Source organism: Pinus tabuliformis, chromosome 5_2 (genome assembly GCF_031772625.1).
Source record: "Pinus tabuliformis cultivar Carrire ecotype Pingquan chromosome 5_2, CPIR1, whole genome shotgun sequence".
NCBI lineage: Eukaryota > Viridiplantae > Streptophyta > Pinopsida > Pinales > Pinaceae > Pinus > Pinus tabuliformis.
The window spans coordinates 289,322,184-289,334,100 of NC_142306.1; the positions used below are offsets into that span (position 1 = coordinate 289,322,184).

At 35.9% G+C, this 11,917-nt stretch overlaps 2 pseudogenes; one reads left to right on the forward strand and one right to left on the reverse strand.

The window, feature by feature from the left end:
* Positions 1-3,867: 3,867 nt before the first annotated feature.
* On the forward strand, positions 3,868-5,991 carry LOC149158680 (protein CLMP1 pseudogene; annotated as a pseudogene).
* Positions 5,992-7,542: 1,551 nt separating this feature from the next.
* LOC149158681 (lysine histidine transporter-like 8) lies at positions 7,543-10,180 on the reverse strand (annotated as a pseudogene).
* Between the last annotated feature and the right edge of the window lie 1,737 nt (positions 10,181-11,917).

The following is an 11,917-nucleotide window of genomic DNA, read 5'->3' on the forward strand; positions in this document are numbered from 1 at the left end:
AAATTCCTTACTGCAAAACTCTCCACCATTATCTTTCCTCAACACCTTTATCTTCTTCTCTGTCTCGTTTTCCACCAGAGCCTTAAATTCTTTAAACCTGTCAAAGGCTTTAGATTTCTTCTTAAGGAAATATATCCATGTGTTCCTTGAGAAGTCATCTATAGAGTATACATAGTACACAGACTTACCCAGTGATGGAACCTTTACAGGTCCAAACACATCACTATGCACAAGCTCTAATATCTATTTCTCCCTCTTACCACCAGAGGGGAAACTCACCAGAATATGCTTCCCATAAACACAATTTTCACAGAAATCAAAATCCAAAGAGCTATTACTCATACCTTCTACCATAATTTTACCATGAAGTATTCGAAGTCCCTTCTCTCCAATATGTCTAAGCCTCTGATGCCACAACATGGTCTTCTCTCCAGAGACCACTACATTTTCTGCTCCACTTTTAGGAACCACAGAACTGTTGCACCCATCAATAATAGTGCTACCTTGCAGCTTCTACAGAGTTCCAATTTGAACTCCCAGCATCAATACTAGTGCCCCCCAAACCATCTTGTAGGTATCCTTCCTGAACACTGTTTTTACACCTACAACATCCAACTTGCTTACAGAAATCAGATTTCTAGCTAATGCAGGAATATGCAGAACACCCAAAATTGTTCTAACCCTTCCACCTTGCAACTTCAATTTTACTTTTTTGTGACCAACGATTCTAGCCTTCTTGTCATCTGCCAAGAAGACATCACCACCATCATATTTATCATACTCGCAGAACCACTCTCTATGGGGAGTGAGGTGAAGGGATGCACCTGAGTCAATCAACCATGCCTCATTATCTACATGTGTACTTGAAGAAGCCAAGTACACATCCCTGCCTTCATCTGAGGTGGTTTTTACCTCTATAGAAGGAGCGTCATTAGATACCTTTCCTTTGTCAGGAGCTTTAGATTTACAGTCCCTTTTGTAGTGCCCTTCCTTTCCACATTTCCAGTGCACCACCTTTATAGGTTTTCCTGGAGATTTAGATCTCCCTCTAGATTTAGATCTCCCACTTGATGACTTATTTTAGTTTCTATTATGGGACCATCCTTGTACAGACAAGGCATAACCATTCTCGCTCTCCATGTTTTTCTGTCTCATTTCCTCTGTCAGCAAGGATGAGACTATTTCATCAAACTGCAAGGCAGTTGTATTGCTACCTATTGCAATAACCAGACTATTCCATGAATATGGTAGAGAACACAACAAAATGATGCACTTATCTTCATCTGAAATTTTAATATCAACAGATAATAACAGACTTACAACTGTATTAAATGTGTTTAGATGCTCTGTCACCGAGTCATTATCTTTCATCCTTAGGTTATACAACTTTTTCCGTAGGAACAGATTATTCACCAAAGACTTAGATTGGTACAATCTCCCTAACTTGTCCCACAAAGCCTTCGTCGTATCTTCCCATGATACATTTAGCAATACTAAATCTAAGACACACAATTGTATTGTGCTCTTTGCCCTCCAATCAAACTTATTCAATTCTTCATCAGACACTCCCATTGGTTTAGTACCCGGATCTACCTCGATCCGTCGATATTTATCAACCAACAGATCCTCAAGCTTGATTTTCACAACTCAAAACTCTCACCATTAAATTTCTTGATCTCTATCTTTCCACTGCTCGCCATCTTCTTTCACCACCAGAATGGATCTCGCAGATATCCCACTAAACAGGGTCTACCATAGGCCCGAGCGAAACCCCTCAACAACAAAGGCATCCCCTTGAAGCCAAAAACAACTCCGATACCAAATGTAGGTTTTAACCCCATACATAAATTCCCTGCATACGAATTCTGAAACACAGAAAATAAAAAATGAGAGAGCATAAGACATAAAACACATATACATAGAGATTTTCCGCTAGATCCCAAAACTGGGACTACCAGCTTGATTTTTCATTTTGTTCCTTTCAATATTACAATACATATTTATACATGCCGAAGCACCCAATACCATGGAATGAAAACCCTGACATCCAAAACCTTGGACTGACAACCATCGCATCCAAAACCATGTGCGATATCATGCACACAACCCAATATAGGGTCCAAAAACAATTTTTTCGGGGTGCTGCCCTGGACCCCGTAGAGGGGGCTACCTACCCCCCTAAACCCCCCCTGTGACACCCCCAATGTGCAATCATCGCAACGAAGGGGGGGCTCTACCCCCCCTCTAACTCCCTTGTTCACTACGTCGACTAGTCGTGGAAAGAATATAACACAACCCAATACTTATCGTCCATGTCATTCATCTTAGTGTCCATGCCATTCATCTTAGCTTCGATTCCATCCATATTAGCTTCCATGCCATCCATATTAACATGCATGGCAATCATATTAGCTTCCATGACATTCATCTTGGCTTCATTTACCTTTAGTGAGAGTGAAATTTGCTGTACTTGGTCTTGTAATTTTGATATATCATGTTGCATTTCTTCCTCTTCTTCACAAGTCATGCTAGAGCTTTCAGGTTGCTTACTAGGAATTTCCATCTTCTTTCTTTGGGGCATTAATTAATGCTAATAATTTTTCACTATTCCCTTTAAATTCCTTCAAACTAATTTTTCAAACCAATCTTATGCAAAATTTTAAAAAAACTACACACCTTCTTTTCACTTTGTAAGAGCTCAATATTGAATTTGTTGTATCTCTATAAGTCTGGATCTCAAATATCTGAAATCTCATCTTACGGTAGCCCTTTCAGTCATCTTTCTAACCCCGCAAGTTTGATCATGATTAGATTCTCCAAGGAAGAGTTATGCCAAATCTTCCACGGTCACTTGGTTATAGACAAGTTCAGTAGAGCGAACTTGTATGACATGCCACGTGTCACTGTTTTGACCTTAGTACCTGAAACTAATACACTGAAAACTACAGGCCATCCTCTTTATAAAACTTCTTACAAAATGTCAATATGATTCTCAAAACAAAAGTTATGATGATTTTCCCCAAGTCACATGTTCGGAATGTAATTCGGGAGTCTACAAAAACCCTACATTCCTCAGATCGTATCTCCACAAATATAGTGAGAAAAGCTCTGAAATTTGGACCCAAACTTCAGAATGATTTCGGCTAACATGGGTGTTTTTTGTAGATTCTGAAATGTCACAGAAAACAAGTTATAGCGCAAGTTCCACGATGACCTGTTTGGAGCAGCGAAACCCTAAAATCCAAAGCTTTGATACCAAATGTTAGGAAACCAGCTCACAAAAAGATAGAAAAGATAGATCAACGTCTTAGAATTTAGCCTCTTCGAGGGGGAAATATCCTTTACATTACACAAATGAACAATTATTGGATGATAGAAATTACTAAACCTCCCTTCTATATATAGGAGTCTGAGGGGTCACAATATAATCAAGCCGACATAACAGTAATAACATAAGGGCACAAAAATAACAATAGTGGGTTTATATGGGGCATAATAATAACAATATGGCGACAATAGGGGAACAATAATAACAATAAGGGATACAATGAAAATAGTAATGTGGGACTCACTAGTATTATAGGGGCCTAACACTATCATGGGAAAGTCTAGGGGGAGGAAAAATAAAGGCATAGGGGCAGTTACTACTGCGGAGAAATCTGGAATAGTCATTGGAAGTAAAGTGGATCATGATCCCTCGGTCTTCGTCAAAAGGGCACACGAGCTCAAAGAGGAAGGCAATAAAAGATTACAAAATAGAGACTATGTAGATGCTTTGGAATAGTATGAAAAGGCTCTCAGCCTTATCGTAGGAATCACCCTGACCGCGCCATCTTCCACAACAACCGAGTAGCATGCGTAATTCTGATGAAGCTTGTTCAGTATGAAAGTGTTGTTAATGAATGTACACTCACTCTTGAAGTGCACCCTCATTTCATTGGGGCTCTTTTCAGAAGGGCACGGGAATATGAGGCTATGGGAAAGCTAAAATTATCCATTCAAGATGTGCAGGCCCTTTTGCAGGTTGATGTGAATCACCAGGATGGCTTGGAAATTTTCAAAAGGTTATGTCTTGCTCTTGGGAACAAGAAAGATGCTCAGCAAGAACTGCAAAATAGGCCCACAGTGCCTGCCTATTTAGGTAATTCTCCTATATTCATGGGGGCATCAGTAGTTCAAGGAACTCCTATTGGCGGTATGGGGCCTTGTTTACCTACTAGACCTATGCCAAAGAAGAAAAATAAATAGGAGAGGCTTCCTGGTGATTACTTGAGTAATCGATCAAATGGGACCCCTTTTTAGGAACCACTTTGCCAATGTATTCCAGAGGGTCTTCTTCACCATAAAATACCTCGGTCTTGGAATCTTCTAGGGCATCTTCTAGAGTAATATCCATGGAATCTAATGGTTCTCAAGGTCACGAGGTTAAGCATGCCCATCAAACTATGGAGAAAGAATAGGAAGAAATTCAATGGAGGCCATTGAAACTTATTTTTCACCATGATATAAGGCTTATTCGAATGCCAGACACATGAAAATCTAAGGAGTTGAGAGAAATAGTGAGGAAATGATTCTCCTTGTCCAATGTAGTTCTAATGAAATACAAGGATTTCGATAGGGATATTGTGACTATTACAAATACAGAAGAGCTTAGATTGGTAGAAGTTGTTGTAGCTCATCTTGTTAAGCAGAAAAGGATAGGGACTCAAACATAGACTCCTATGCAAATAGGCGCTTGAATGACAAAGAAATCACTTCTAATCAAATTTTTTCAAATGATCCTTTGAGGTGAATCCTGAGTAGGAGCCATTGATTGAAGAAGAGGAGGAACCTCTAGTAGATGGAGTTCAAGAACAGGACGTTAAAGCAGAGGAGAATCTTCTTTTTCATGCAGAGAAAGAAATGGTAGCATAGTAGAAGACCTGAGCAAAGAACCTAATAAGTAGGTATCCTTGGAGGAAACTTGTAAAGAAAAAAATTCAGATGAGCTTGATGGAAAATAAGTTGAAACTGATGACTAGATATTTGAATTTGCTCAGTTGCTTTGCACACATGTAGGCATTGACCAAGATTCTCAACTAGATCTGCATGAGCTAGGAATGAAGTTATGCTCTGAGGCATTGGGGGAAACTGTGACTAGTGAAGAAGCCCAAGGCGTCTTTGATATGGTATCATGCAAGTTCCATGAGATGGCATCTTTTTCATTCTTCAATTGATGTCGATATGTGTGCAGCGAGGAAGCAGATTCCTTTGGATGAAAGTCCTTGAAAGGAACTGGTTACGTCACAACTTTAGACTATATATGACTGGGTCCAGGATCAATACTCCCAAGATGGACAAAAGTATGAGGAAGCTTTGAGGATAAAACCTAACTTCTATGAGGGATTTCTTGCACTGGGTAAGGAATATTTGAAAGTGAAAAATTTTGATGGTCTCTTTCTTTGGCTAGCAAGGTTTATGTTGATACATGGGATTCTTCAGAAACAATCCAATTTTTCAATAGCATGAAGGAGAAGATGCAGACTGCAACTAAAATGTGGGAGAAGCTAGAAGAGAAGTTCCAAAATGAGTTAAAAGATCCATCTGCAACCAAGAAGGATGAGATCCTGAAAAGAAAAAAATAAGCTGGATGGAGTTGATGGAGATTCTACTCAAGAGATAGCAGCATCCGCTACCGAAGAAGAATAACAAGATACTGTAATGAGATCTTAGATCCATCTATTTTTGGGAAACATTCTTTTTGAATGCTCACAAGTGGAGTTCAGATTGGAAGATCAAACATGGAAAGAACACCTGGATGTTGTTGTTGAGATGTTTAAGCTTGTTGGAGCTTCTTCTACTGATATTGAAACTATGTTGAAGAACCATTCATCTAATGCAACCAATCACGAAGGAAATTATGTCAAAATAGAAATTCGAAATGCAGATGTTTCCAGAGAAGAGACCGAAGACAAAGGTAAGGATGGAAATAGAGAGGAGACTATTAAATAAAGTTTGAAAGATTCTAGGGAACATCTCCTTTGGCCTACCATTTTGAGGGGCATAGAAGCAATGCAAAAGGTAAAGTCTTTACTATTTATATGGGTGAAAAGGGGAAAATCATTCTAAATGAAACATATTACACGATTTTGTAATAGTGTTGATCATAATCATAAAATCATGCAGGCGTAGGACAAAGTATGAAAGATTGGAAGGCAGTCTAATAGGACGTCATAGGTTGGAATAATTGTTCCAAGGAATATTCTGACACTTGGAAAATGTCCTATCAACATGGTTTTTCCACAATGCATGGGGCCAGGGGTTAAATTTGATGGGCCCCCTCCCATCAATGAATTTTTTTATGGTTTTATATTTAAACTGCCCTTCACATGACTTGTAATATTTAATTTTACCCTGCATAGCATCATCAAGAACCCCAAGACACCAATATTTTAAAAAATTGTTAGCTCTTTTAAAAATTTCTTAATACAAACCCACATAAAAACAAAGGTATGAAAAAGTCACTAGTAAATTCAAACCTCCTAATAGACCATCAAGGCTAGACAGAAAGGGAAGTGCAACCGCAATGAAGAGAGAAATGAAGCCATAAAAGACACAAAATCCAACACGAACCCAATGAGGGCATGGCTTATTGGTCTGGCTGGTGTAACCTGCTTCAAAGCTATTCTAAGTTAAATAAAAAACTCATAAATATTAGAACAACCTACATTTGTTGGTCTAAGTTAAATGGAAAACTCATAAAGATTAGAACAACCTAACCACTGATAAAAGTGAAGAAGACTGTGTTATAGCTAAAATAAATAAGGGAGGCATTGGGATACAATTCTTTAGGACACTCTTACAATAAAAAAATAATAATTTTCACATGACAGAGAGGCCTATGACAATAATATGCCCAACAAAACTAGAGAAGTAACATTGTCAGGCAGAGGATCTGCACATAGAATGGAGTTAGATCATAGGAATCTTATGTGTCTAGTTTGATAAAGTAGGTGTATTCATCAACTATTGACCACAATATCAATGCAAGAAGCCTCAACCTAAACTACACCTAGGTTAAGTAAACCAAACTCCTCAATTACTAGGGAAACAACTTCAAAGATGGTTTTCTTGAACATGGTTGTATTTTTGTTGTTCATCTCAGAAGAAGTGAAAACTACATACAAGTTAAATATGGTTATAGAAGAGGATCCATTAAGTAACAAATGTATAATTCCAAAATGATACTAGTTAAAGTAAGTTCATGATACTTCATAATGGTGAAAGACATTGTTGTTTATGAACAATGATATGAACGAGAATATTATGAGACCAACCAATTAACAACAAAATTTGAATGATGCAGGTTCCTAAGGAACCAAAGGAAAATATATTGTTGGCAACTTGGCATAACAAACTATGAAGAAATAAATTAGTATCATGATATTTACTGCCATAAAATATATCAATAAGATATAGAAAGTTCTAAGAGAATTTAATATTTTACTCAAATACAATCTGAGAAGGGAAGTGATCGATACCTACAAAATATCCATAAGCCCATTAACCTCCAATTTCAATGGGGAACACACACATGGCCACAAGTAAATAAGAAACCTTTGCTCCTCTCCACATTTGTATAGAGGCAAGATGCTTGAGACTAGATGGCATAGTAGCCTGCATTCTCAGATACAACTTCCTAGTTAATCTCATAGGAAAGAAATATCATTGATAAGGTAAGATATTAACATGTAACCTTCTCTAGAAAATATATACGAATATAAGCAATCATAAGGAAACACAAGTCTATGCTACTACAAAAGCACAATAGTTGTATTTCTAGAGAAATATTTTGACCCTTGAAGTAAAAGCAATAATTCTGTTGTTGTACTATCCATCTTGGACATAGATTTTCATAAGATATGCCCAAGTGTCTAGGTTTTCTTTTGGAGAAACCCCAAACCATAGTGTATTAGGTAATTGTAGTTATAACGCCTATAAAGTAGAGTCTTGCAATGGAGTTAAGATTAGGTAGCTAGGACAAAATAATGCAAAGGGATATGAAAACCAAATTTCATTCCACTATAGTGAGTGGACACAAAAACCAAATATCATTCCATTGTAGTAAGTGGATTGGATCCATAAGTTGGGCCACAAAATATTTGAACAAAAAACATCATTGTCTCTCCACCAATCAATCTCAGGGAAGTTTCCATCTCGACTCATAGATAAACATTTGGAAACAGAGTCAACCATACACCAAGACTCTCCCTTGTAATTTCTAAAGACAAATTGGCATCCATACATTCCTTCCATATAGGATTATTATATCCAACATTAATATATACTTGAAGCTATTAGGTCTAAAAAAAATATATCTAAACTCAGATGTTTATACCTAAAACTAAATATTGTATGTACTGTGCACTAGAGATAGAAATCCACATTTTGGTATCCAACTGAAACATAAATGTAGCTTAATTTTAGTAATAAAGAAAACTAGATATGAAGATTGCAATTGTAGAAAGTATATGTTATTGTTACCAAATGCAGCTTCTGCAAGATCCACATATTTGTTGTAGCATTTCTCGGGAACATCTTCATGAAGCATGATAAGAACCCACAAAGTGTAGAGTTTCCACTAGTATGCTATGGTCAGACAGATTATTACCCAACTCCTGTTTATATTCATGGACAAGAAAGTACAAATCACAACAAAGTTGTAGAAGGAATAAACCCACAACAACACACTTCTGTATTCATAGCTCTAAGAGGCACATTCTAAAACCAAGGTAGAGGTAGTAATATTAGTGATTTTGAATCCCAACAGGTTAAAGGACTATTTAACCCCATCACATCGGTGAAAAAACATAAAATGTTTACCTTTAAGAATTCAAAACTTAAAAATTGTCACTTTTAGGAATTTAATATTTATTTGAACAGATCTAGAATTTGCGAAACAAAGTACAAATCACAACAATGTTGCAAAAGGAATAAACCCACACCAACACACTTCTATATTCATAACTCTTAAAGGAACATTCTAAAGCCAAGGCAGAAGTAGTAATACCAATCATTTTGAATCCCAATAGCTTAAATGACTATTTAACTCCATCAAGTGGGTAAAAAAACATAAAAGATAAAAAATAAAAAATAAAAAAAAAATATTTTTAGAAATACAATATTTATTTGAATAGATCTAGAATTATGGAGTTTAGATAGATCTATTTAAATATAAAACTAATCGAAATTAGTTCTAAGTCATATGACAATTATTAGAAAATGTCACAGTACAAATATCAAAGAAAAAATAAAATGCAAATGAAAACAATGGTTGTAGAGAAACACACTCACAACAACCCACATTTTTATCCACTACACTCCATTGGACTAAGACACATTCTACAGAGGCAACCCATGTATTTATCCATTACATTCCTTTGAACTAACACATTCTACATAGGCACATTCTACAACCTAGGTAGATATAGCATTGTCAATATGATTTAATCACACCAAGTGGGTGTGAAAACTTTGAGATTGCTCACCCGAGGAATTTGATCATTTTTGAAGTATAACAGATTACGGTCAATATGAATCTAAAATCACTTAAAATTATTTTACAAAATACATCCATGTTATTTGACATTAGATCATATTCTGATGGACCTAAAAATCAATTTTGTAAAAAAAACATTGAAACATGAAAGCAAAAAAAATAGAGAAATCAAGAACATCCTACATACCATCCCAAGAAGGTAAAATCCATTGGTAGAATCAAGGCCTGAAACCCAATCCCTGCATTGAGATTATGAAATGCTACAGAGTAAGTGTTCCCATTCCTAGAGTCTATGATGGGGAGCCACACATATTGAGGATTGAGCTTGGTGAGGTGCCCAACCTCCTCTAGATAGGTCTTCATATTGGTCAAAACCCTTCTCTTGGGAGTCCCAATGTGGCTCAGAAACCTAGGAGAGATAAGGGAAGGAGTCCATGGTGTCCTTGGAGTCTTGGGAGCCTTGAGATGAGGGGACCTGAGCATAGAAGGAGACACCAAGGACGAAGGAGGGCAAGTGTTGACAGGTGTCTGAGAATATTTGGGGGATATCTGCCTAGGGGTAACAACATGAGAAGGAGAATTGGTAGAAATATGGTGGTGGGGAGAATGAGCACTAGGGGTGAAAGGGGGCATGGCACCCATGGGTGTGGGTGGTATTGAGACCAGTTCTCATTCTCCCCATGATTCCTCCATAGTCCCGTAAGGCGCTTGCAACCTAAATCTCCTCACAGAATCCTTAGATGAATTTTCTTCTTCCTTAATTTTTATGTTCTCTGTTCCCATTCTAATAACAATAAAACCACCCCAAGTAATCATCATGTCCAATGCGGACAACTAATTGGGTATGCAAACACATGCTAACCACATTCCTCACCTCACCATAAATCTTTTTTCATGAGATTCTCCTCTTCCTACCTCGCATGGGCAGCTCCATTGTTGTCGAGTACTACAACACAATACATTGCCATCAATAGTAATGCACTCAAAACAATGAAAAAGATATACAAATTCTAAAAAAAATGCATGAACCCATGAGCCCCAAAATCTTATCCCATCTACCATATCTTATATTGGGAAGTTGGAACCCCATGGTTGTTGTAAGTATTTTTTTATGGTATATCTTATAGATATTTGCATGCAGTCAAATGGTAATGATAGTATGAGCTCCTGCTATGCCTTCCAGGTGTGACAAACGTGCAAGTCCAGAGGCATATATTATTACTAATTCTATATGGTTGTATTTTATTTCTATGGAGATCATGTGAGCCTGGACACTTGTGGTCTCCATGGAGAGAAAGAAATGGCGTACTTGTTCTTGGAGGTGAGGCCATATCATGACTACATGTTTTTAAATTAATTTGTTAGGATTTCTGAAATGGCGGGTACCAAACACAAAAGGGAGTGACCAACCTTGAATACATTTATTGATTTTGGAAGTAAAATAATGGTGGTCGCTACTCGTGGGAACATATATATATATATATATATATATATATATATATATATATATATATATATATATATATATATATATATATCTATATGTATGTATGTATGTATGTATGTATGTATGTATGTATGTATGTATATATATATATATATATATATATATATATATATATATATATATATATATATATATCTATATATATATATATATATATATATATATATATATATATATATATATATATATATATATATATATATATGTATATATATGTATGTATATACATGTATGTATATATATATATATATATAATTTCACACTTTTGATTTTCCTATATGCCCGTCATTATGACACTTTTTGAAAATTATTTGAAAGTTACTAATGGAGGGTTTATTTTAGAAAGGACTATATTTGACGACTAAAAAAATTAAAAACGTGTAAACAGGCATCAAATTTAACCCTTGCACGTGGTTCTCCATTTTTCTTATGTTTTAAGACTTACCCATGTTCTAGTTGAACTCATACAAATAGACATGATAAGCGACCAATGTCACTTTCTTTTCACATGATTCAGTTGGTTTTGCGTGATCAATACTTGTCTTATGATATCTTTTCTTATGCAAGCATTAATGTCTGTGTTTGTGCTTGTGGGGTGTGTAAGAGATAGAGGGAGGAGGTATACCCTTTCCACTCTCTCAGCAAATTTGAGAAAAAAAAATTAGATATATATATATATATATATATATATATATATATATATATATATATAGATAGATATATATATATATATATATATCTATCTATCTATCTATATATATATATATATATATATATATATATAATTTCACACTTTTGATTTTCCTATATGCCCGTCATTATGACACTTTTTGAAAATTATTTGAAAGTTACTAATGGAGGGTTTATTTTAG